The sequence below is a fragment of the Marmota monax genome, unplaced genomic scaffold, assembly GCF_021218885.2.
Source record: "Marmota monax isolate L192 unplaced genomic scaffold, Marmota_monax_Labrador192_F-V1.1 WCK01_AAM20220418_F8-fsc00161, whole genome shotgun sequence".
Classification (NCBI taxonomy): Eukaryota; Metazoa; Chordata; class Mammalia; order Rodentia; family Sciuridae; genus Marmota; species Marmota monax.
This window is the reverse complement of record NW_026693511.1, coordinates 1751601-1779218: the sequence shown is the minus strand read 5'-3', so window position 1 is coordinate 1779218 and position 27618 is coordinate 1751601. Positions and strand designations below refer to the sequence as shown.

The following is a 27618-nucleotide window of genomic DNA, read 5'->3' as shown; positions in this document are numbered from 1 at the left end:
CCCAGTCCCTTATTATTTGTATTCTTGATGGCACCATTCTAACTGGAATGAGATGAAATCTCAGAATAGTTTTGATTTGTATTTCCCTAATTACTAAAGATGTTGAACATTTGTTCATATATTTATTGGCCATTTGTATTTCTTCTTTTGAAAACTGTTTAATTCATTTACCCTTTTATTAATTGAGTTATTTGTTTTTTTTGTGGTGTTTACTTCTTTGTTATTCTAGATATTAATCCTCTGCCAGAAGAGTAGCTAGCAAAGATTTTTTTTCTCCCATTTTGTAAGTTCTGTTGTTACATTCATAATTGTTTCTTTGCTGTGTAAAACTTTAAGTTGACATCATACCATTTATTAATTCCTGGCGTTATTTCCTGAGCTTTAGGGATCCTATTGAGGAAGTTGTTACCTGTGTTTATATGTTGGAGTGTTGAGCCTATGTTTTTTTCTAGGAGTTGCAAAGTTTCTGGTTTAATTTCTAGGTCTTTGATCCTTTTTTGAGTTGACTTTTGTGCAGGGTGAAGAAAGAGATGTAGTTTCATTTTTACATATGGATATCCAGTATTCCCAGAACCATTTGTTTAAAAAGCTTTCTTTTCTCCACTGTATGCTTTTGGTGCCTTTTTCAAGGATCATATGTCTGTGTCCATATGGGTTTGTCACTGTGTCTTCTATTTTGCTCCATTGGTGCATGTATTTTTTCCCCCCCAGTACCATGTACTAAAATTCTGTGGTATAATTTGAAGTCAGGTATTTTGATGCTTCCAGCATTGCTTTTTTTGGGCTTAGAATTGCTTTGGCTATTTTGGTCTTTTATTCTTCTAAAAAAATTTTAGGATCATGTTTTTCTAGTTCTGTGAAGAATGTTATTGGTATTTTGATGGGGATTGCATTGAAACTGTATATTGCTTTTGGTAGTGTGACTGTTTTTTTTTGTACCAGGGATTGAACTCAGGAGCACTCTACCACTGAGCCACATCCCCAGCTTTATTTTGTATTTTTTTTAGACACAGGGTCTCACTGAGTTGATTAGCGCCTTGCAGTTGCTGAGGCTGGCTTTGAACTTGTGATCCTCCTGCCTCAGCCTCCCTAGCTGCTGAGATTAGAGGGATGTGCCACCACACCCAACTAGTATGATCATTTTAACAATATTAATTTTGTCTCTCCATGAACATTGGAGGTCTCCACCTTTTTGTGTCTTTTTCAATTTCTCTCTTCAGCATTCTATAGTTTTCATTGTAGAGGTCTTTCACCTCTTTGGTTAGATTTATTCCTGGGTTTTTTTTTTTTTTTGAGGCTATTGTATCTGGGATTGTTTTCCTGATTTCTTTCTCATCAGGTTTACTATTGGTGTATAGGAAAAATATTGACTTTTGTTTGTTGATTTTGTAAACTGCTACTTTGCTAATTAAAAGACAAAATTCTTATATGTATTTTTAGTTGTTGATGGGCCTTCATTTTATTCATTTATTTATATGTGGTGCTGATAATCAAACCAGTGCCTCACACATGCTGGGCAAGCGCTCTACCACTGAACTACCCACCCTAGCCCATATTTTGCTAAATTTATTTATTGAGCTTACACTGATTTGAATGTTGCCCAATGTATACATGTATCATCATCTGGGACCTCATAAATACATAAAATTTCTGCATTAATTAAGAAAAAAATTCCAGCTGTTTTCCAACAATATGTAAGGAAATCCTTTATGACCTTCTGAATAATAGGGTAATGTACTCAGACAAGAGGTTGCTAAACTCATAAAACCTAAACTTATAGCCTCTGGTCCAGTGGTCTTGGGTTCTCCATACAAGCACCCTCAACAGATCAACTCAGTGAGAATACTCTGCACAACAAAATGGTTGATTTCCTTGACTATCTTTTGTGAAAAAAGATATGTTTATGATATCTGATAAAATATCTACCACCCCCTCAGGAAATCTGAGTCCTTTGGAAGGATGTAGAGAATCCAACCACCTGCCTCCTCCTGCACCATCATCAGGTCCAAGGCACTGCATCTTTTTGCTGAAGGTCATTGCAAAAGCTCCTTACAGCTTCCCCTGTTTATGCCTTTACCTTACTAGTCTGCTCTCAAGAGATCAACTTGAGTGACTACTAACCCTTCAGAGAGCTCACAAACCCTCCTCTGCTCAAAATATTGCAACATCTTCCAATTCACTGAGAGCAAAGGCTGGAATCCTTCCAGTTGTACACAGTCTCTTCTTATCTTTCCAACCTCACACATTTGTGCCCTCCCCTCATTCCAGCCTCATTCCTTGTTATTTTTTCGGGATACCAAGCACACACCACATTGGGAACATTCACCCTGCTGCTTACCACTTTCTGGAACACTCCTCCCTGGATATTCTCCTTCAATCCTTTGCTCAAATATAATTTTCTTCATGAGGACTATATCTGTCCTTCTTAACATTGTAGCGTATTCCCCCACTCTCATCTCACTGCAGAATTTAGCCACTCTGACATACTATTTGATTTGTTTACTTGTCAACTACGGCTTGTCAACTGCTTTCCCTTACTAGCATGTGAGCTCTAGGAGGTAAGGCATGTTTTGCTCATGCATATGCCCCAAGCGCTTAGAATCTGCAACATAGCATGTGCTTAGCACATATCTGTTGGATGTATAAGGAATGAAATGAATTCTCTCTGTCTCTGTCTCTCTTATTTTTTTTTGGCCACTGGGGATTGACCCAAGGACACTTAACCACTGAGCTATATTTCCAGTCCTTTTTAAATTTTTATTTTGAGACAGGATCTTGTTAATTTGCTTAATTCCTCACTAAGTTTCTGAGGCTGGCCTCAAACTTGTGATTCTCCTCACTCGACCTCCTGGATTGCTGGAATTACAGGTGTGCACTTCCACCTCCAGCAGAAATGAATTCTTGAGATGTTAGTGTGCCTAAGTACTGAAAACTGTGCTAGAAGTATAGGCACTTCTTTTACTAACCCATTTGCTCAAGACACTTGGGTATTAGCTTAGGATTTGACAAGACCCTAAAGCACAAGAAGTAAAATCAAGAATCAATAAATGGGATGGAATTGAACTAAAAAGCTTCTTTACAGCTGGGCAAGGTGATGCACTCCTGTAATTCCAGTGGCTCAAGAGGCTAAGGCAGGAGGATTGCAAGTTCAATGTCAGTCTTAGCAACTTAGCAAGGCATTTAGCAACTCAGGGAGACCCTGTCTCTAAATAAAATATAAAAAAAGGACTGGGGATGTGGCTCAGTGGTTAAGTGCCCCTGGGTTTAATCCCCAGTACACACACACACACACAAAGCTTCTTCACAGTAAAGAAATAATCAATAACATGAAGAGAGATCCTGCAGAATGGGAGAAAATCTTTGTCACATGTACCTCAGATAGAACATTAATCTCCAGGATATATAAGAACTCAAAAAAACTTAACACCAAAAAAACCCCAAATAACCCAATCAATAAATGGGCTAAGGAACTGAACAGACACTCCACAGAGGAAGAAATACAATCAATCAACAAATATATGAAAAAAATACTCAATATCTTTAGCAATTAGAGAAATGCAAATTAAAACTAAAGTGAGATTCCATCTCACTCCAGTCAAAATGGCAATTACCAAGAATACCAGCAACAAATTATCAAAAAATCAAGCAACAGTAAGTGCTGGAGAGGATGTGAGGGAAAAGGTACATTAATTCATTGCTGGTGGGATTGCAAATTTGGGGCAATCACTTTGGAAAGCAGTGTGGAGATGCTTCAGAAAACTTGATTAATGGAATCACCATTTGACCCAGCTATCCCACCCCTCGATCTGTACCCAAATGACTTAAAATCAGTACACTTCAGAGATACAGCTACCTCATTGTTTATAGCAGCTCAATTCACAATAGTTAAACTGTGGAAATAGCCTAGATGCCCCTCAATAGATGAATGGATAAAGAAATTGTGGTGTATATATATATATATATGTGTGTGTGTGTGTGTGTGTGTGTGTGAGTGTGTGTGTGCGTATGCACAATGGAATACTACTCAGCCTTAAAGAAGCATGAAAGTATGGAATTTATGGTCAAATAGACAGAATTAGAGAATATCATGCTAAGTGAAGTAAGCCAATCCCCCCAAATGTTATCTCTGATAAGTGGATGCTGATCCATAATGGGCAGGGGAAAGGGAAGAAGGGAGGAATTTTGGATTGAGCAGAGGGGAGGGAGGGGAAGGAAAGGAGAGGAGGGAGAGTGTGTGTGTGTGTGGGAATATGGTGGCATGATATGGACATGATTACCCCATGTATGGGTATCAATGCACGAATGGTGTAAAACCAGAGAAATGGTTGTGTTCCATTTGTGTAAAAAAAGTTGTGCTCCATTTGTGTAAAAAAAATACAAGCAACAATAAGTATTGGTGAGGATGTGGGGAAAAGGTACACTCATACATTGTTGGTGGGACTGCAAATTGGTGCAATCACTCTGTAAAGCAGTATGGAGATTCCTCAGAAAACTTGGAATGGAACCACCATTTGACCCACTTCACTCCTCAGTTTATACCCAAAGCACTTAAAATCAGCATACTACAGCAACGATGCAGTCACATCAATGTTTATAGCAGTTCCAATTACAATAGCTAAGCTATGGAACCAACCTAGGTGCCCTTCAACAGATGAATGGGAAAAAGAAAATGTGGTCTATATACACAATAGAATATCACTTAGCTATAAAGAAGAATGAAATTGTGATATTCTCTTGTAAATAAATAGAATTGGAGAATATCATGCTGAGTAAAAAAGGCCAGTCCCAAAGAACCAAAGGCCAAATGTTCTCTCTGATATGAGGATGCTAATTCACAATAAGAAGGTGGTGGCTAGGGAAGAATAAAGGTACTTTGGATTAGACAGAGGGGAGTAAATGGAGGGGCAGGGGTATGAGGATAGGAATGACAGTAGAATGAATAGGACATTATTATCCTATGTGTATATATGATTACACAACTGGTGTAAGTTTACATTATGTACAATTAGAGGAATGAAGAGTTATACTCCATTTATGTATGATGTGTCAAAATGTATTCTACTGTCATATATTACTAATTAGAACAAAAAAATATAAAATAATAAGGAAACAAAGAAAGAAAAGATTGGGTATTGTTTTAACAGGACTCCTGGTTGGAATTCATGAGACAACTTCTTTAAGTGAGAGTCAAAGCTCTCTGAACTTGAGTTTTCTCATCAGAGCAATGACCATCTACTTCTCAGGGTAGTGTTAGAAGGTCATGTATGAAAGCCACCCAGCAACACTGTACCTACCACTCATCATGAATGTGGTTGTGATTAAATCATCATAAAGACTGTGACGGAAAGACTGGAAAATAACTTTGGCGACTTGATGTGGATGGTTTCAAGAATTGGGTTAGAGAACAAGCACAATCATTCCACTCTGAGTTGTTTTATTTCAACTAATTTAGTTTAGCCTGACAACCATGACAAGTGCAATATTTTGGCAAATTTCATTTAATTTGGCACACCAAATGGAAGTAATATTATTTTCTGTATGACAGACCCCATGAGTATATAGTTAGGATGATTGGAACAGAAACCTTTATTGTGCATTTGAATGGTTATTTTTATGATAATATACTCACATTGTGTATATGTTCTGTAAGCTAAGATATAATCAGTAAGTAGTTTATCATTTATAAGTAAAAGATATAAATGACAATGCATGTTTATTCTCCAGAAACATGTGGAAAGACGAACATAAAACATCCAGGCATCACACGGTCAGGGAGTTTTATAAATGGCAAAGATGTTAGAAATTCAACATCCAGAGGAAGGATTGATATGTCTCAGAGGACACTCTTTCTGGCGGTCTGCAACAGCTTCCCTTTGGCTAAATTGTCACATTTGGCATCTACTTTAGGAAAACTAGCAAACTTTTCAGTCTTTTTCAATTAAATGCTGAGATGCCGTCCCTCTTGCCAACCTGACATTAATTTGCCTCCTGTTGCTGCACCTTCAGTGGTTCCCCATTTCCTTTATGATCGACGCCAAAGAAATTCACGATCTGGCACCAACATACTTAAGACTGTTACTTTCTTTCACATATGCTTTGTTCTAGTCTTGGCCTCAGTGTGAGCTCAGATTTCTGAGATGCGGGACCACTATGTTTTGGGGCACCAGAGCCAAAAGATCAGGGATATTATGGCAGCAATGCCTTATCTGGGGTTCTGCTCTTAAGTTTTCCCAGACTCCAGTGCAGTGGAGGCTGCAGAGAGAGAAAGTCAATATTATTAGACTATCATGAACCTCCGGGATCCAGCCAAGATTAGAACAGTGCATGGTAAACAGCAAGGTTCTATACTTGAACAATTCTTTATAGTGAAGGAGCCATCTTGAGTGGGTTGGTCTAGTTCATCTTCATGATAATTACCCTTGTGGCTAACACACAGCCCATGAGTCCTCTAATAGTCACTGCTATCTATGGTTTGGATTTGAAATGTCCCCCAAAGGCCTATATGTTAAAGGCTTGGCCCCCAGTCTATGGTGCTATTAGGAGGTGTGGTAGAGCATTTAAGAGATTGGGCCTAATGGAAGGAAATTAGGTCACTGGACATGTGTCTTTGAAGGGGAGGTTGGGAGATTAGCTTCTTCCCTCTCTTGCTTCCTGGTTGTCATGAGGTGAGTGCTCCTGCCATAATGTATTATGCCACCATGGGTCCAAAGGCAATAGGGTCAAGTGATGGTGGCCTGCAACCTCTGGAGCTGTGAGTCAAAATACAACTTTCCTCCTTTAACCTCCCATGTTCATGAATAGGCAGAATTAATATTGTTAAAATGGCTGTAATATCAAAAGCAATATACAGATTCAATGCAATCTCCATCAAAATACCAATGACATTCTTCTCAGAACTAGCAAAAACAGTCCCAAAATTCAGAATAGCCAAAGCAATCCTAATCCAAAAAAGCAATACTAGAGGCATCACAATACCTGGCTTCAAAATATACTGTAGAGCTACAGTAACAAACTGCATGGTACTAGCATAAAAACAGACACATAGACCAATGATACAGAATTGAAGACACAGAGACAGACCCACACATCTATAGTCACCTGACGCTTGACTAAGTTGCCAAAAACATACACTGGAGAAAAGACAGCCTTTTAAATAAATGGTGCCGGGAAACTGGATATCCATATGTAGAAGAATGAAAATAGACCCTTATTTCTCATCCTGGACAAAAGGCAACTCAAAATGGATCAAACACCTAAGAATTAGACCAGAAACTATGCAAGACCTAGAAGAAAATGTAGGGTCAATACTCCAAAATATAACCCCAGGGAACTACTTCCTCAAAAGGACCCCTAAACTCAGGAAATAATGCTAAGAATTTATAAATGGGATGGCATCAAATTTAAAACTTCTGTACAACAAAGGAGACAATCAGGAATGTGAAGAGAGAACCTACAGAATGAGAGAAAATCTTTGCGAGCTACCTTTCTAACAGAGGATTAATATCTAGAATATATGAAGAACCCCAAAAAGTTAAGACCAAAAAAATCATATAACCCAATTAATAAATGACAAATTAACTAAATAGGCCCTTTTCAAGAGAAAAAATACAAATAGCTATTAAACATATAAAAAAAGTTCAACATCATTGGCAATTAGGGAAATGCAAATTAAAACTACACTAAGATTTCAACTCATTCCAGTTAGAATGTCAGTCATCAAGAATACAAATAATAAATTCTGGAGAGGATGTGGAGAAAAAAGGAATATTTTTCTGTTGGTGATGATTGTAAATTTGTACAACCATGGAGGGAACCAGTATGGAGTTTCCTCAAAAGACTAGGCATAGAACCGCCATATGACCCAGCTCTATGACTTCTTAGTATTCACCCTGAAGAATTAAAGTCATCACACTACAGAGATACATGCCTACCCATTTTTTAGAGAAGCACAATTAACATTAGCCAAACTATGGAACCAGCCTAGGTGTCCATCAGCAGAATGAATGAATAAAGAAAATGTGATATATATACACAATGGAATTTATTCAGTCATAAAGACAAATGAAAGTGTCCTTTGTAGGAAAGTGAAACTAGAGACTGTTTTGTTAAATGAAATAAGCTACTCAGAAGGTCAAGATTCATATGTTTTCTCTCATATGTGGAGCATAGGAAAAAGAAAAAGAAAGGTGAGGGTTGAGGATCTCATGAGAATCAAAGGAAGATAAGTAGAGGAAAGGGACCAAAGGGTGAGAGGTGGGATATGCTGGGGAGTGATACTGGCCAAATTATATTATTATTTGTGTATTGTGTGCATGTACAAATATGTAACAAAAAATCCCATCAGTATATACAAGGAAAAAAAAAGGTGTGTATGTGGGGGTCTCATGAGGCTCAAAGGGAGATCAGCAAGAGGAAAGGGAGCAGGGAGTGGGAAGAGGGGAGGAAGGGGGAAAGTGCTGGGGAGTGATATTTGTCAAATTATATTGTTATATTGTATGCATGTATGAATATGTAACAACAAATCCCATCATTATGTACAACTATTAGGACCAATAAAAATGTGAAAAGAAATGTAAACCGAGCCAACAAACAAGCAACACTCCCTCCAAAAGCAAAAACAAAAACAAAACAAACCTTTCCTCCTTTTTAGGTTGATTCTCTCAGGCTTTTTCTCAGAGTAATGGAAAACTGACTAACACTAAAAAGTCATCATTTTTTAGGGAACTGACAATTTCTATCATTTAAACTGTTTCAGAGTACAGAATAACAAAGAAACAGTTCTCATATTTTTTTTCTAATGTTTTACAGAATCCAGATCCCGTATTGGACAAAAATTTCATGAGAATAAAATATATATAGGTTAATTCCACTCAAAAACAAAGGTACAAAGATCTCAGTTAAAATGTGAGCAAATAAAAAATGCAGGGCCCTAAAGGGCAGAGCATCTTGATAGAGAGACCATTTATACAAGCAATGCAAGGATAGTTCAGCAAAAGGAAATCTGTTAAAATTATTCACCATGTAACTAAATGGAAATAAAATAACTGAGTGATCTGAATGGATGCCAGGAAACACATTTGGGAAATTGTAAAACCCTTCTCCAAGGCCACCCTTGAGGGCAGTGCTTGGCAAGGTAAACAGATGCCACTAAACAGATGTGACAGTGGCCCTTCATTGTTCCCAAAATGGTAAATACTTACAGGTTTAAAATAATGTTTTCTCCAAGTCCTGATTCTCTGAAAGACTCTGCCTGAGTCAGTTAAAAAATAGCTGACTCTATCAGCTTCTTTTTCTTTTTTCTTTTTTTGTCTTGGGGGTATACATATATATGGTAAAAAATATATACAGAATTAAAAAAATAAATGTTTAGGGTCCATAGGGATTTTCATTCCAGGGTAGAAGTGGAGGTTCTTGAGATTCCAAGAAGCATGTACATACTGCTGATTGCTCAGAGCCTCAGGTAAAATTAGGAGAGCTCTCATTCCAAATGGAAGAATGTGAGCAAGGCCCCAAATCATACAACACAAATGGTCAAGCCTTGACCTTTCTCATGATGTGGAGTAACTGGAGGATTCATACAAATGGTGTTTTAATCATAGCATAAGTTATTAATTTGAACCAGACAAAATGCTCTTGGGAATTCTTTATTCTGTGAAGGGGTTTTTATAAACTTCCATGATATTTCACCTAATTCTCCTTTGTTTACTTTCATTGAGACATTGTAATATTTTATAATTTAGACTTTTTCACCTTTGGAAATAGACCAGACTTGGAAAAAATGTTTTGTCAGGATTTTGGATGAATTTAGTAAGCTTTGTAATTTATGAAATCATGTGGATTTGAGGAAGTAGGATGGATGAGGCATGATCCAGCCTGGGCCAGCAATGGGACTCTGGACCCAGTCTTTGTCTCAGCGAGTCCATGGCCTTCTGGGCCACATCTCCATCTTGAGGCTGCTGGAACAATCCACATGGATTTTCATGGCACCCAACCCAGAAATACTTGGCCGAAAAGGATCAAACGAGAAGCCAGTTACTCACTTCAGGCTTTTAATTAGATCAGCAAGTGGTTCTGACAGAATAACTCAATGACCACTCTGTGGGCAGCACTGGCTCACTTGAACATGTGGCAAATTTATCCCAAAGTGTGTGTGTAGCAGACAGAGTGGATTAACTGTGCAGCCATTGCATTCTGAGAAACCCACTTGGGGAGACTGTAGACCGAGTGGTGCAGCGTTTATTCTCACCTACATTCTCTTGAAATTCTCCTGTTTTCTATTGTCTACTATTTGGGATGAAGCTGAAGACCCATCCCAGTTTTTGCTGTGGAAACTGATCTGCTTCCTGGGATCAGCGCAGTCTTCCTGGAAGGGAGTACAGAAATAGTGGAACCTCTTGCTAGGTGAGAATGAGGAAGCATTAAGTCTGATCTTTTTTTTTTTAAGATATACATGACCGTAGAGTGTACTTTGACATATTATACATACATGGAGTTCAACTTCCCACCCTTGTGGTTGTACATGATGTGGAGTTACACTGGTTGTGAATTCATATATGAACGTGGGGAAGTTACGTTCCATTCCTTCTTTCCTGTTCCTGTCTCCCCTTCCCTTCATTCCCCATTTGTCTAAGCCAATGAATGTCTATTCTGAAAGGAAACCAAATTTCAGTCATGAGGAGATGGAAAGAAGGGAATGTAGAACTGCATGATATGGAAGAGCTCCTTGGTCACTGCTTCCAAAGTGATCTTAACTCTTGGAATTCCAGCTAAGTGTTTAAATTTCTTTTTTTTTAAGATAGGCTGAGCTGGGCTTTTTCTTACTTGTACTGAACAGATCTTGAGTAGTACAAAGTGGGAATTGTCTTTGTAATTTTCTGAGTAAGTGTTTCTTTTACTTTCCTTTCTATGGGTGCCTTCTCACTTATGGAGTTGAACTTACAAATCTCTCAAACTGTTTCTTCTTTAGAAGAAAGAATTCTCTTCTTTCTTTCTTTCTGTCTCTGACTTATACACACACACACACACACACTCTCACTCACTTAATTTTTGGTGCTGAGTATTGAACCCAGGCCTTCCATATATCGAGCTCATTCTTTGGTTCTGAGCTATACTCACCACAGCCTTTCTTTTTTAATATTGTTTTTTAAGCCTTGGGGCCATGTACTTATAATATAGTAGTAATAATAATAATAGCAGATATTTATTGTAAATTTACTATGTTATGGTCACTCTCCTAAGCATTCTTTTAAAATTTAAAAAATTTTTAAAATTTTTTATTTTGGTACTGGGGATTAAACCCAGAGATGCTTTACCACTTAACTACATCTCTAGTCCTTTTCATTTATTTGTTTATTTATTTATTTATTTTTTTGAGATAGGGTTTTCTATGCTGCTGAGGCTGGCCTCACATTTATGATCCTTCTTCCTCAGCCTCCTGAGTCACTTGGATTACAGGTGTAGGCCATGATGCTTGGCTCCTAAGCATTTTATGTGTATTTTGTAATCACTAATAACACTTTGAGGCTGTGACTGTTCCCCAGCTTTAAAGAAGATGATGACTAAAGTAGAATGAATTGCTGAGGTTACACCATTAGTGACACAAGGGGACCCAGGCAGTCCTAGGTTGGTGTGGTCTCAGGGACTGTGCACTTCAGTCTTCCTGTGTGGGCCTCTCCAAGCTAAGCAGAGAAGAAAGTTTTATGGGGAAGATTCAAAATTAACATTTAATTTCTTCTTCACAATTTAATTTATGGTTAATTACTCTATGTAACCCCTCAAGCACTAGTCTGAGACAGTCTGAACCAAGGACTGATATTATTCAGATCTTTTATATCTTTATTTTTATGTACTTAGTCTGTTAAAAGTGTATATTAAAATGGGGTACATTAAAACATTCCGGGGTGCTCATTTGTTCTATTTTGTCCTTATAATTCTTAAAGAAGTTTCTTTCTTTCTTTCTTTTCTTTTCTTTTTTTTTTTGGTGGCGGGAGGGCAAGGGCATACTGGGGATTGAACTCAGGGGCACTCAACCACTGAGCCACCTCTCGAGCCCTATCTTGTATTTTATTCAGAGACAGGGTCTCACTGAGTTGCTTAGCACCTTGCTTTTGCTGAGGCTGGCTTTGAACTCGGGATCCTCCTGCCTCAGCCTCCCAAGCCGCTGGGATTACAGGTGTGTACCCCCAAGCCCAGCCTTAAGGAGTTATTTTATGTGTTGGCCTGCTATGTTATTTGGGTCTGAAATGATAGTGAGGGCTATGCATTTTCTTTGCTTGTGCCTCCAGTCATCATAATATTTTTTTTTCTTTGCATATCTTTCCTTCCCTTCTTCCAGACTTCTACATTGTGTGTGTGTTAGGAATTAAAAAAACCTAGTGAAGGTCCTTTTTTATTTTAAAATTTATTGGTTCTTTTTAGTTATACATTGTGGGAGGCCGACATAGCATGTGACCAGCATTTTCTTCCCCTCCTGGTCAGCTGAGGAACTGTCGGCCACCCCGTGATCTGGTTGCTTAAGTAACAGAAGACGGTAGCCCAGATCTTGAAAGTAGAGAAAACGCAAATGTGTCTTTGTGCATGGGCGTGCCTTCCTACATTCCCAGGGATCGAGCTACGCTCACCTGTTCCTTTGTGATATTACCCCTTGCCCTGTTTGGGATAGAATGTTCATGGAAACATACTTTGTGTGTCCCCTTCTCTTACTCTGGCCTTGGATGTGGCCTTCCTAGATGTCCGTCAACCTGCTGATAGCAGACATCATGAAGCTAGACTCAGCCTCTTGAAACCTGACCCCTTGCCTCATTTCAATGGCTTCTCCTCAATAAAAGGAGTCAGCATGAGCTCTCTCTCTCTCTGTCTCTCTGCAGACCCTTAAGGTCAGAGGAGCCGTCACAGGACCCCCAAAGAAAAAGGTATCTCTGTCTCTTGTGAGGTTATTTCACGCAGCCCAGTTCCCTTGGAGTGACCCCTGAGTGTTTTAGTCATGTCCATCGCGACAATATGTGGCAGCAGAATCCATTTTGGTATAATTATACAAGCATGGAATATATCTTATTTTAGAGTCCCATTCTTATGGATGTACATGGTGCTGGGATTCACTGGGTTGGTTTCATATGTACATGGGAAAATCATGCCAGATTCATTCCACTGTCTTCCCTTTGCTTATCCCCCCTCCATTCCTGACATTTCCCATTGTCTAATCTACTGCATTTCTATTCTTCCCCTCACCCCACCCCCTTATTGTGGGTTAGCTTCTGTATATCAGAGAAGAGATTCTTAATTGTATCTTTCCAGACACCTTCCCTAACCTGACTTGGGGGCCATGAACAAAAGGCACAACTTGGCTTCTTTAGAAGATTACTTACTCCTCATCTGTTCCTTATTTGCCAGCAACAAACAAACAAAAGCAAAAGGCGAGAGCAAAACCTGAGGAGCCAGCAGAGAGGATAATAATGCGACTGTTTTGGAGGAGCTCACAGGGAAAGAAGCAGCCAGAGTGACCCTGGGAACCTAAGTGGGGTGGTCCACTCTGGGTGCCTGGTATGACACATTCATCTACTCCACTGGGTGCAGTCGAGGCACGGAGAGCTTTCCGACAGGGCCTTCCTTTGGAATCCGAGCTTACTGTGGGGCTGCAGGCTGTGGCCCCCACTCACCATGTCCTCTCTTCTCTGCCCATCACAGTTTCTGTCTACCAGTGACCACCTGCTGCCGCGATCCCGCTTGGGGCCCACATCGCCCCCTCCCATCCCTAGTGAACCTTGTTCCCCATCTGCCACATTCTCCATCCCTGTGCAGGCTGTCTGCTCTCCAGCCATGTTCAGGTGCATCCATGTCCCTCACCTGCCGAGCTGTGCCTCCGCCAGCTTCCTGGCCGGCCGCCAGGTGTTCTGTCTGTCTCTGTATTCCCACCCAGGGTGCCCTCCACACCTCTGTCCACCCTTTGCCTACCTTGTTCTCCACCGGCTACATTTTTACACAAACATATCCTGCTTACAAATATATTTTGACTCCTGGGATGGTCTACAATTCAGATTCACAATAAGCACACTTTTTCAGATTTTTTTTTTTCTGATTTAAAGAAACAGAACAGTCTGGTGAATAGAAAGGAAGGTAAAGGGATGTTTTTGGGAAGATTCGTTCTCTTTCACAGTTCGGCACTGCTGACAATACCTCTGCTTTCTTTTGTTTTTCCTTTGGCTTATGAGTTTTCTGAGACACCATGTTCCCTAACACGATGAACAGAAAAGAAGGAGAGGAGGCAAGGCAGGGGAGGAAAAGGTTAGATGGAGAGGGGAGAGAGGAACAGAAGAGGGGTAACCCTCACCTCTTATAAGGAAGGAACCCACTCCCCAATAATGAACCCATACCCATAGTAAAAATCTGCCCTCATAACTAACTATCTCTAAAGTTCTCACCTCTTAATGCTGTTACAAAAGAAATTAAATCTCCCGCTTACAAGTGGACTCAATTTCCTCTTTTTTTTTTTGCAAAAGTGTTTTTGATTCTTTGGTTCAACATTATTTTTTCTGGTGCATTAAAATATGATCTTTTTAAGTGGCTGTTTTGTTTAAAGCCATAGTAACATAAGTGAATCACTGATGGGAGTAGCCATTTCATAGAATTTTAAAAAACACTGAGCCAAATCTTTTCGATGTAGCAATTCACAACACTAGGATTCAATCCTCTTTAGAAAATGTTTTAATTGCTGAAAAATGAAACTTGGGGAGGTAGTCTTGAGGCGTTTGGCTGGTGTCCGTACGCCTGCTGTTAAGTGCTGGCATGGCTGTGGGAGCTCTGGTAACCAGGAGACACTGGCAATTAGAGCAGGCTGACTTGGTCCGGGACTCCTGCAGGGTCCCACGTTTCTGGGCTTCTGTTCCTGCATGCTTGTGGGGACATGGTAGGACTTACTGTGTTCAGCTCCTCAGAGTGAGGGGGTGAGGAACAGGAGAGGGCTTCCTCTGTCACTTCCTGCTGTGGTTTGAAATGCTTTTCCCTTTCAAAACTCATGTTGAGATTTAATTTCTTCTGTAACAGTATTAAGAGGTGAGAATTTTAGAGATAGTTATGAGGGTGGATTTTTATTATGGGTATGGGTTCATTATTGTGGGAATGGGTTCCTTCCTTATAAGAGGTGAGGGTTACCTCTCTTCTGTCCCTTTCTCTCCTCTCATCTTATCTTTTTTTTTTCTCACCATGCCTTGCCTTCTCTCCTTCTTCTTTGTTCTTTCATCTTCCACTAAGGGATGCCTCAACAAAAAGGCATTCACTATATGCCACAGCCTTACTCCTGGATTTCCCAGCCTTCAAAACCACAAAGAAATGTTTTTGTTCTTTATAAATTACTCAGTCTCAGGCATTTTATTGTAGTAATACCGAACAGACCAAGTCTCTTCCATGGCACATCAAGACCTTTATACAGCTGCTCAGCTTCCTTTTCAGAATTCCTTCCATGCTGGTGTTTACTTCATCCAGAAGAAGCTGGTTGTTACTTGATTCAAAATTGATTTTTTAAAAATTAACAAAACAGTAAGTGTAACTTTTTTGGGGGCTGCATAGTTCTATGAGTTTTAATGTATGTAAGCCTGCAATCACAATCACAAACACTGTATTAAGCTCCCTGGTGCTGTGTTCTCTCTCTCTCTCTTTCTTTTCACTTTACTTTTTATTCACCTTTCTGCTTCTTGACCTACAGGGAAGTTCACTAAGGAAATGGGAGCATATATTAATCACAGTGCAACTTTATACATTTTTCTGCAATAGACAAAACTGACATTATAATAAGTGCCCCCTCAAAGATAAAAAAAATAATGCTGAAAGTAATACAGCCAAGATTTTGGTTCAAGTCATCTGAATATACATGTTGCATTTTTCCTATTGACATTTTTCTGCCAGCATATGGTCCTGGAAATCCAATTTTCAGCTGTTTAGTAATTAATCACCAATTAGTTATATAATAACTCAAGATAGATGTTCAAACATAATGTTTCCCCCAAACACTTAAAAATCTGGAAAAAAAATACAGTAAAGTTGAAAAAAAAACTTTTGAGGCTCTGAAGGAGTAAAATTATAAAGGTCAAAGGACAAATTGAAGAGTTTGATGTGTTTGGCCAGAGAGCCCCAAGCAAGTCTCCCTTTTAGTCACACACTCAAAAGTCCTTTATTGATTAATTGAAGTGATGCATGTGTTTGGAGAAAAGGGAGACAAAATAAATTCTGAGTTATCTGTTAATGTCACATGCAGCTTTTAATCTTGACACTACAGAAATGCTTTCCAAAATATTTTAAACAACTCAGTTAATAGCAGAGGGGATTAATTAATTTGTTTGTTTGTTGGAAAGTGTATTCTATTTTGAATTAAGTTTTGTGTGGAAAACCCGAACTACTCTGAACTTCAGCTCATATCTGTCTTTTGAAAATTGTCCATAAAGGTAACTAGTGAAAAGACTTGAACTTATTTTTGTTTATTCTTTTTCTCAAGGAATATATAATAAGACAGATAAAGTGTTTATCTAACATGTAATTTATGTCACTGTAAGTAAAACGAATGATCCTGTTCACTGGGTAAAAAGAACCTGCTTTATGCATGTATATGCAGTGCAATTAAAAATATTGTAATTATAATTTCACACTATAATTTCAATATGTTCCCAATCTTTTTCTTTTTTTTCATATGGGAGAAGAAAATTCCTTGAACAACCATTTGAGGCTTGGACAAAAATCCACAGCTATATCCCTCAGAATCATTTCATAATCTTCAAGATCCAGATGACACAGGGAGGCTTTTAAAGAGGACATTCCAGCTCTCACGATCTCAGGAGAATGTTGGTGGTAATCACAGTACAGGAATGAAGAAGCTGTTTCTTCACACAATAGTTATCCCATACGCCCAATTCTGCTGCAACCATTGGCTCACCAGTGTTCAAGTCCGTGCCTTCAAGGTGACCTGATTTTGAATGCTTTGCTTGAATATTAACTAATGTTTCTTGAAGGTCAAAACCGGAATTCTGAGCAAGAACTTTGGAAATAATGAGCAGTGCATCAGCAAACGCCTGGACTCCAAGTTGGGCCCTGCCCTTTACACTGGGCTTGAATTTAATCAGGGCCTCTGCCATGGCCTCTTCCACTGTACCGACACCTGGAACCACACAGCTGCCCTCAAGACATCTCGTATTGCACCTTTGATTTGAGTGAGTGTGTGCTTATTTGGTCCTTTGACTAATAATGTGTCAGAATGGGGATTGCTACATTTCTCAATAAAGGTGAACTTCTTGTTTTCTACTCTAGACAAGTCCTGCATGTCCCGAGCAGTCAGGATTTAGGTCATCAAGAGAATTCAGAGCTACCCCCACCACAAGCAAGAGTCAGCCTCTCTATATTTCTCCATTTAGCTCTGAGCAGAGCTACTATGCCTTCTTTTGCCAGAGCATCTGAAGAAAAGGGGTCAATTTCCTTTTGATTAATGATGACAAAGCCTTTATCTGCATCACCACAGCCCTTCTTTTTCAATTCTACTATTTTTTTTCACTCTATCTTTAATAAATTTTCTTTCAGCTTTTGCTAGTTTCTCTCTCTCTTCCATACTCTTGTAAAAAAAAAAAAAAAGAAAGCCAGAATTCACTTCTGTTTTTTTCATACTGCAGTGACACATTGCATGTGAGAATGTATGCATTCTCCACTCTCTTCTTCATGTCAGGGTGGTGGGCCCCTGGTCCAAAATGAGCCCTCTGATTAAGCTTGTGTCAGTTTCAGATTTATGTTTCAACTCCATGATCTCAACCATAGGTTCATAGGCTTATTTATTTATTTTTTTAAATGGCCAAATCGAGTTTCCTACATCCTCTGTTAGGATATCTGCAAGTTCAGCATGAACTTTCAGAGATGTTCTGGCCACCTTTATAAAGTGTCTCCCTGTCCATGTCTCTGCTTACTTTGATTTGTTCCCCAAACTGAAGGGCCTTTTTCTTTGCAGCTTCAAAACCTTCAGTGATTATTCTAGGAGGAAGAACCTCAGAAATGTAGAGATCTGCCTGTCTGAGCAGCTCTCGGATAATGAGGATGTTGGAAGTAGTGCCATTACCAGCGATGTCATCCTGGACTATAGCTACTTTTGATATCAGCAAGGTTGTTGGGTGAGAAATTTGCATTTTGTGCGGCAGCACATTGCCATTCTTAGTGAGCTTGATGTCCCCAGCGCCTGACACTAGCATCTTCATGGTGCCCTTGGACCCCAGGATGGTCTGTAGCATGTCCTATAGCCCGCGTGCACTGATGTTCACTGCCAGTACTGCCTGCACGTGGGCCACCTTGGTCTGGGGTTCAGTGTCTTTATGGCCACCATAGCTGCCCTAAGAAAGGAATATAGGCACGCACAGAACCTCTAGCCAGTGACAAGTGGCCGGGCAGCTCTTTGAAAGAAAAAACTGAAAAAAATCCTTTGTTTATTCTTTAGTTTATTTTTTTCTTTGTTCTTTTTAGATATATACATATGACAATAGAGTGTATTGTCATATCATACATACATGGAGTATAACTATTTGACATATTATACATACATGGAGTATAACTATTCTAATTAGATCCCATTCTTGTGGTGTACGTGATGTGGTTTCACTGGTTGTGTATTCATATATGAATATAGGAAAGTTATGTCTGAGTCATCCTACTGTCTTTCCAAATCCCATTCCTCCTCCCTTCCCTTCATCCCCCTTTGTCTAATTCAATGAACTTCTACTCCCTCCACCCCTTATTATGTGTTAGCATCCACATATTAGACATAATATTCAGCCTTTGGTTTTTGGGGACTGGCTTATTTCACTTAGCATAATAGTCTCTAGTTCCATCCATTTAGCAGAAAATGCCATAATTTCATTTTTCTTTAAGGCTGAATAATATTCCACTGCGTATACATATCACATTTTCTTTATCCATTCATCTGTTTAAGGGCATCTTGGTTGGTTCCATAGCTTAGCTATTGTGAATTGAGCTGCTATAAACATTGATATGGCTGTGTCACTGTAGCATGCTGATTTTAAATCCTTTGGGTATAACTGATGAGTGGAATAACTGGGACAAATGTTGGTTCTATTCCAAGCTTTCTGAGGAATCTCTCTATTGCTTTCCAGAGTGGTTGCACCAATTTGCAATCTCACCATGGTGCTGCTTTTTTATAGTCATACCATCCCATGACCCTCAGTCCTTGGCATCTACTAAATTGTTCTCTATCACTATAGTCTAGTCTTTTCAAGAATGTTGTATAAGTGAAATCACAGTGTATGTGGTCATTGAGATTGGCTTCTTTTACTCAGTGTCCTACCTCTGAGTTTCAGTTAACTCATTGTATCAGTAATTTGTGTCTTTTTATTGCTAAATACTAGTCCATTGTATGGATGTTCCACAGAGTGTTTATCCTTCATGAATTAAAGGACACTGGATTATTTTCAGTTGTTGATTATGAATAAAGCTGCTATAAACACTCAATATAGATCAAGTTTTTTTTGTGGTTTTTATTGGTGTGTTATAATTATACACAATGTATAATTATATGTTGTAAGATTCATTGTGACATAGTTATACATGTATATAACATAATTTGATCAATCTCATTTCCCAGAACTTCCCCATTTTCTCTCTCCTTTCTCACTCTGGCCCTCTTCTTTTACTTTGCTGATTGGTCTCCCATGTAGTATTATTTTAAAAAATTAGGCCAAGTTGTTTTTAAGAAGCTCCTTTTTCAGAGGTTCCTATTTGAGTATTACTGTTCCTTGTGGATGCTTTAAAACATGGGTGAAAATTCTTTGACAATTCTCCCATTGAGAGGTAGCATCTATCTTTCTTCCCCTTGAATCTGTGTGGGCTGCTTTGGGCAATAACATATATCAGAAGTGATGCTATGTGTCTCTGAGACTAGGTCATCGAAAATCATGAAGTTTCTGCCTTATTTGCCAGAACACCTACTCTTAGAATCCTGAGCTGTCATTTGAGAAGTACAGTTGCCCAGGCTGGTAAAGGTGGGAGTAGGAATTCTGGCCAATAGACCTAACTGAGCCATTCCCCATTTCTTCTAAGTTGCTGGATACGTTAGTGAAACCAGCTTGGTCCCTCCAGAAGAACCCACTTGCCAGCTAAATGACACTGAGTGACCTTGACAGGGCCATGTGGAACAGAAAAATTACTTAGTCAAATCTTGCCAAATTCCCTGAGCCATGAAATCATAATATATAGTAAAGTGGTTGTTGTTCTTACCCACTAAGTTTAGACCTGTTTGTTCCATAGTTATGGAAAATTGGAACATTTCTCAGTGAGTATTTAAACTTCATAGGAATAAGGATTATGTCCCTTGAAAATCTAAAACTTTGGAGCCAGTGGTGTTCAGTAAGCATCAATTTTATTTGTTAAAACTATGATTTCTTCCCCATATCTGGCAAGGTGCTTTATAACTATTGTGTGATGGTGATGAGGAAGTGGAATTACCTCAATGATTACCTTCATGATAAGAAAATTATCTCTTAGCTATCAAATGCTGTTAAGTATGTTATTCCGGGACTCTGGGGCCAAAAGGCCTGTGTCACCTCTGCATTGGGTGGTGGGGCAATGGGGCCCCAGTGGGAAAACTCCGAAAGAGCCTGATGTCTGATTTCCAGTTTGGTTCTCTTCCCTATACCAACTGGAGGGACCAGTAATTGGATTGTTCTAAGCTGGCAGTATGTGTACAGCCATATGATTACCAATGGACAGGTTAGGAATACCAGAGAGGAAGGAGGAGGTTGGGCATCCTCTGTATATCTGTGCACTAGAGGGACAGACAGCATGTGGTTGAGGGGTATCTTGATGAAGGCATGAGTGAAATTAGTCATCTTTCTAATAAGAATAGAAGGAAAATGTCCAGGTGCCATTTATCTGGTTACTCTGTGAGTGATTAACATTTATTTAGTCACTAATTCATCATCTAGTTACTGAGTAGCTATTTTGTACTAGGTACTGGCATGTGTAATGTGAAAAAACAAGTCCTGCTCTCAGAGAGCTCATAACTCAGTGAGGGAGACAGAAGAGTAACAGATTTATGATGGGCTGAGGAGAGGGTTTTTTGGGGCACATATAATGGCTGCTCACCCAGTTGTAGTATCAGAGAGTACTCCAGGAATGATGACCACTACGACACTTGAAGTGGAGACTTGGGGAGATGAGTGACTAATAGGGGTCAGTCTCTAAGGATTAAAATGCATCTGATCGATTTAATGTACAATAAAGTTGGGTGACCTCGATGGAAAGAGTTTTTTGGGAAAGGAGAGGACTCAGAAAGCAGTGGATTAAGGGGTGAAAGGAGAGGACAATGAAAGAGCCTGGTGAAAGTCTGGGAAGCCGAGGGTGCACAGGAAGAGAAGCTGGCAGTTGAGTTCTAGCTTTATGGTGGGTGAGGGCTCCTGTCCCTCTTCTTTCTAGGAACAAAGCAGAACAAATATGCATTTGGATAGATAAACAAAAACACTTGAATAGGTCTTTGCATTGTGTACTAAGCACAATTAGGAAGATTCTAACTCCAAGAATGGTGGAAGGAAGAGTCATCCTTCTTGACTTCCAACTTCAAGGATACTTTCTGCAATCTTTCAAATGTGGTTGTCCCGTATTCTGGCCAATTTCTTATTAAAGTTCTTATAAAAACAACTGATTATCCTCGATGTAACCCCTAGTGTGAGATTAAAAAAAGTTTTGCATATTTGGCTTATAGCAGAAATTTCTCTAAATGTGCTAATAAGGCTGCATATTGGATTTTATGGGCAACCTATTTTTTTTTAAAGGAGAGAGAGAGAGAGAGAGAGAGAGAGAGAGAGAGAGAGAGAAAGAGAGAGAGAATCTTTTTTTGGTAGATGGACACAAAACAATGCCTTTATTTTTTTTATTTTATGTGGTGCTGAGAATCAAACCCGGGTCCCGCTCATACTAGACGAGTGCTCTACTGCTGAGCCACAATCCCAGCCCCAATCTATTTTTAATATTAAAGTGATGCTAATCAGTTATATACTTTACAGACTGGGGTATAAGGACATGCTGCTGATTTTTTTTTTATTTTTTGGTACCAGGGATTGAACCCAGGGGTGCTTACTACTGAATCACATCCAGCCCTTTTTATTTTAGTTTGATACAAGGTCTTGCTAAGTTGCTTAGGCTTCCACTAAGTTGCTGAGGCTATCCTAGAACTTGCAATCTTAGCCTCACAAGTTGCTGGAGTTACAGGTGTGTGCTACAATTTCTGTCTACTCCGTTGCTTTTTAAGGACCCTCCATGCAGATTTGAAAAGATGAGGATGGGAACTTTATACCTAAACAGTTCCTATGTATTAGTGTGCAGCCTGGAACCTGAATTGGTCTGTGCTGAAATTTATGGATTTCTGCAATACTCTTTCCAACATCAAATAAACATTAAAATCTTTATTTTTTTTGACTTTGCAAATGGAACACTTTAGAAGACTTATGGATTTCACAGAACTGGATTCAACCACAAGTTTAGTACATTTAGCAGCCTGATTTTTCAGGATAACCCTCATGATAACATGAGGTATTGCTGAGAAAGAATATTCTCAATTCCAATTGATCCCAGTTGTATTTATTTTCTAAGACTGAAAGCATAGTCCTGATTTCTTACTGGTTTGGGAATCCTTCACTAGGAAAATTCATATGTACCTAGGTAGTGTTTTATTGTAAAGGAGTACTGACAAGTCAAAACACTCACATATGTATGTGTTGACTATTATAAATATAGATATCCATACATGTATATTATGATATATACATGCACACAGACTTATACAGATTTCTAATTTTTGTTATTTTTTGAGACAGAGTCTCACTAACTGGCCTTTGATTTGCAATTCTCCTGTTTCAGCCTACCAAGTAGCAGGGGTTACAGGCATGTGCCACAGTGCCTGGCTAGAGACTTCTAATTTTTCTCTTTATTCCAACAAATATTTATTAAGCATCTACTATGTACAAAAAGCTAGAACTGTGGTTATAAAGTCAAATAAGAGGGGAGAGGGAAGATGGCGGCGAGGGGAGTGCATTGCCCCCGTGTGCTGCTTCACTGTGTGGGAGTATGACAAGTCAGGACGGCTAAAGGCTATCTTGTTAGGAATTTCCAGCAATAGTGGGGTGCTCCGGAACCTGGAGGAAGGATTTCCATCGCACGAGGATCGGCTACGGGGACTCAAACGCGAGAGGTTTGTCGCACGGAGGGTAACACTGCTTATTCAGCAAATCGCCCCGCGGCTAGAGTCTGCAGCGCGCTGGGAAACGAGGAGATAGCGACGCAGGGATACAGCGCTGCAGTTTCTGCCAGCCGTGCAAGCACCGTACTCAGGGCTGAATTTTGGGTTCGAGACGGGGGAAGGAAGTGGTCCATCTCGGTTCTCCACACCGGTCAGACCACAGAGGAGGCCAGCAGCCACCATGTTGGAAAGCTGATGTCACCATCCCTGTTTTCGACTGACCGCAGCTCATTCAGCCATAGAACAGGTAATTTCAGGCTGCCATTCGCCTGTGGCTTGCAGACAGATTGCTAGGGTTCAGTGCATGGGTGCTTCTTAGAACCTGATCTTATCGGAGCGAACACCGAGCACGGGGCGGCCGAGTTCCGGCTCCCGGAACCGCCCTGGCCCAGGGCTGCGGAGCCTGCGGAGGCTGCTTCTTGGACCCTGCTCCTATCAGAGCATACACCAAGCACTAAGCAGCCGAATTCCGGCTCCCGGAACTGAGCCCGCGGGGACTGCTTCTTGGAGCCTACCCTTATAGGAGCTTACACCGAGCATGGAGTGGCCGAGTTCCGGCTCCCGGAACTTCCCTGGCCCGGGGCTAGGAGCCCGCGGAAACTGCTTCTCGGTCCGGGTCCTGCTGAGGGCCGGTCAGGACTCACCCGTTGCTTTGGTTGCCCGGCAAGGGGAACGAAATGCTGCCATTCGCATAGGATACCAACATGGCAGAGATCTGATGTCATCAGAAAGCGGCGGAGGAGAGAACTTCATCAATACCAGCGGCGACAGAAACAGTTGGCCTCCTGGTAGGGGGGGTGATGCACAGACACCCGAGTCTCCTCAATTTGTCGTCGAGCCAGAGGGGAGGAGCCGGGCTGCCGCCAGCGCCCGGAGCAGGCCTAGCGGCTTGCCAGCGTGGTGACCGCGTGACCCCAATTGGAGAGGGGGCGGAGCGGAGCCGCCACCCGCACCCGCAAGGTGGGCAGACCCGCGACCCAGTGGTACATGGGCGTGGTAGGAGGAGCAGGGCAGAGCCGCCGTTCGCGCTTGCAAGGTAAACAGACCTGTGACAGCCTGGCGGGTCAGGCCCAGTGGCTGCCAGTGTGGTACACACGTCACCCCAACTGGAGTAGGGGCAGAGCAGATCCTTCTCCCACGCCCGGATCAGGCCCTGCCGGTGTGGTGGCCACGTGACCCCAATTGGAGTGGGGGCGGAGCGGAACCGCCACCCGTGCCCGCAGGGTGAGCAGACCTGTGACCAACCTGCAGATCAGGCCCAGGGGTCCGCAGGCGTGGTAGGAGGGCCAGGGCAGATCCGCCGCCCGCGCCTCCAAGGTAGGCAGACCTGCAAGAGACTGGCGGATCAGGCCCAGGAGCCTGCCGGTGTGGTACACACACCACCCTAATTGGAGTAGGGGCAGAGCAGAGTCGCCGCCCGTGCCAGGAACAGGCCCAGCGTCCTGCAGGCGGGGTAGTCACGACACCCCAATTGGAGTAGGGGCAGAACAGAGCCTCCACCCGTGCCCGAAAGGTGGGCAGATCTGCGACCGACCAGCGGGACAGGCCCAGTGGCCTGCCGGTACGACAGACACGTCACCCCATTTGGAGTAGGGGCAGAGTAGAGCCGCCGCCCGCGCCTGCAGGGTAGGCAAACCTGCAACCGACCGGCGGATCAGGCCCGGTGGCCTGCCGGCGTGGTACACTCGTCACCCCAATTGGAGTAGGGGCAGAACAGAGCCGCCGCCAGCACCCAGAACAGGCCCAGTGACCTGCCGGCGTGGTAGCCACGACACCCCAATTGGAATAAGGAGAGAGCAGAGCCGCTGCCCGCGCCTGCAGGAAAGATACGCAAGCAGTATGAAAAGACAAGGAAAGAAAGGACCACAAGCAATGCAGGTCAACGCAACTTTAGAAGAGGTAACAGCTGCAGCAGATGGAATGTCAGATAAAGAATTCAGGATATACATGCTTCAGACGATCTGGAGTATCAAGGAAGACATTAAACAGCAAAATCAGACAATGAAAGATCACTTCGACAATGAATTACGCAAACAAATCCAGGAAGCAAAGGATCAACTATACAGGGAGATAGAGGTTATAAAAAACAAACAAACAGAAATCCTAGAAATGCAGGAAGCAATAAACCAACTTAAAAACTCAATGGAGAATACTACCAGCAGAGTAGAACACTTAGAAGATAGAACATCAGACAATGAAGACAAAGTATTTCAACTGGAAAAGAACATAGACAGCTCAGCAAGACTGTTAAGAAACCATGAGCAGAACATCCAAGAAATATGGGATAACATTAAGAGACCAAACTTAAGAGTCATTGGGATACAGGAAGGTACAGAGCTCCAAACCAAAGGAATGAGCAGTCTATTCAATGAAATAATACGAGAAAACTTCCCAGACTTGAAGAATGAGACAGAATCCCAAATCCTAGAAGCCTACAGGACGCCGAATGTGCAAAATCATAAGAGATCCACACCTAGACACATTATAATGAAGATGCCCAACATACAGAATAAGGAGAGAATTTTAAAAGCTACAAGAGAAAGGAAGCAGATTACATTTAGGGGTAAGCCAATCAGGATAACAGCTGATCTTTCAACACAGACTCTGAAAGCTAGAAGATCCTGGAATAACATATTTCAAACACTGAAAGAAAATGGATTCCAACCAAGAATTGTGTATCCAGCGAAATTAAGCTTCAGGATGGAAGATGAAATTAAAACCTTCCACGATAAACAAAAGTTTAAAGAATTCACAGCTAGAAAACCATCTCTTCAAAACATCCTCGGCAAAACATTACAGGAAGAGGAAATAGAAAATAACAATGAAAACCAACAGTGGGAGGTAGGACAGTAAAGGGGGGGGAAATAATCAAAGAGGAAAACAAACCATGTTTAGTAACAGAAATAAACAAATATGGCTGGAAGAACAACCCATATCTCAATAATAACCCTAAATGTTAATGGCTTAAACTCACCAATTAAGAGACACAGGCTAGTAGAATGGATCACAAAACAAGACCCAACAATATGCTGCCTACAGGAGACGCATTTGATAGGAAAAGACATACATAGGCTGAAGGTGAAAGGTTGGGAAAAATCATATCACTCATATGGACTTTGGAAACAAGCAGGAGTGTCCATACTCATATCAAATAAAATAGATTTCAAGCCAAAGTTAATCAAAAGGGATAAAGAGGGACACTACATACTGCTTAAGGGAACCATACACCAACAAGACATAACAATCATAAATATTTATGCCCCAATGGTGCAGCTATGTTCGTCAAACAAACTCTTCTCAAGTTCAAGAGTCTAATAGACCACCATACCATAATCATGGGAGACTTCAACACACCTCTCTCGCCACTGGACAGATCTTCCAAACAAAAGTTGAATAAGGAAACTATAGAACTCAATAACACAATTAATAACCTAGACCTAATTGACATATATAGAGTATACCACCCAACATCAAGCAGTTACACTTTTTTCTCCGCAGCACATGGATCCTTCTCAAAAATAAATAATATATTATGTCACAGGGCAACTCTTAGACAATATAAAGGAGTAGAGATAATACCATGCATCTTATCTGATCATAATGGAATGAAACTGAAAATCAACGATAAAAGAAGGAAGGAAAAAGCATACATCACTTGGAGAATGAACAATAGGTTACTGAATGATCAATGGGTTATAGAAGACATCAAGGAGGAAATTAAAAAATTCTTAGAGATAAAATAAAACACAGACACAACATATCGGAATCTATGGGACACATTGAAAGCAGTTCTAAGAGGAAAATTCATTGCTTGGAGTTCATTCCTTAAAAAAAGAAAAAACCAACAAATAAATGATCTCATACTTCATCTCAAAATCCTTGAAAAAGAAGAGCAAAACAACAGCAAAAGAAGTAGAAGGCAAGAAATAATTAAAATCAGAGCTGAAATTAATGAAATCGAAACAAAAGAAACAATTGAAAAAATTGACAAAACTAAAAGTTGGTTCTTTGAAAAAATAAACAAAATCGACAGACCCTTAGCGATGCTAGCGAAGAGAAGAAGAGAGAGAACTCAAATTACTAGCATACGGGATGAAAAAGGCAATATCACAACAGACACTTCAGAAATACAGAAGATAATCAAAAACTATTTTGAATCCTTATACTCCAATAAATTAGAAGATAGTGAAGGCATAGATAAATTTCTTAAGTCATATGATCTGCCCAGATTGAGTCAGGAGGATATAGACAACCTAAACAGACCAATATCAATTGAGGAAATAGAAGAAACCATCAAAAGACTACCAACTAAGAAAAGCCCAGGACCGGATGGGTATACAGCAGAATTTTACAAA

The 27618-nt window shown here is 40.5% G+C and overlaps 1 pseudogene; it reads right to left on the bottom strand.

Annotated features, from left to right (window-relative positions):
* Positions 1-16671: 16671 nt before the first annotated feature.
* On the bottom strand, positions 16672-18343 carry LOC124102225 (T-complex protein 1 subunit zeta-like; annotated as a pseudogene).
* Positions 18344-27618: the final 9275 nt, after the last annotated feature.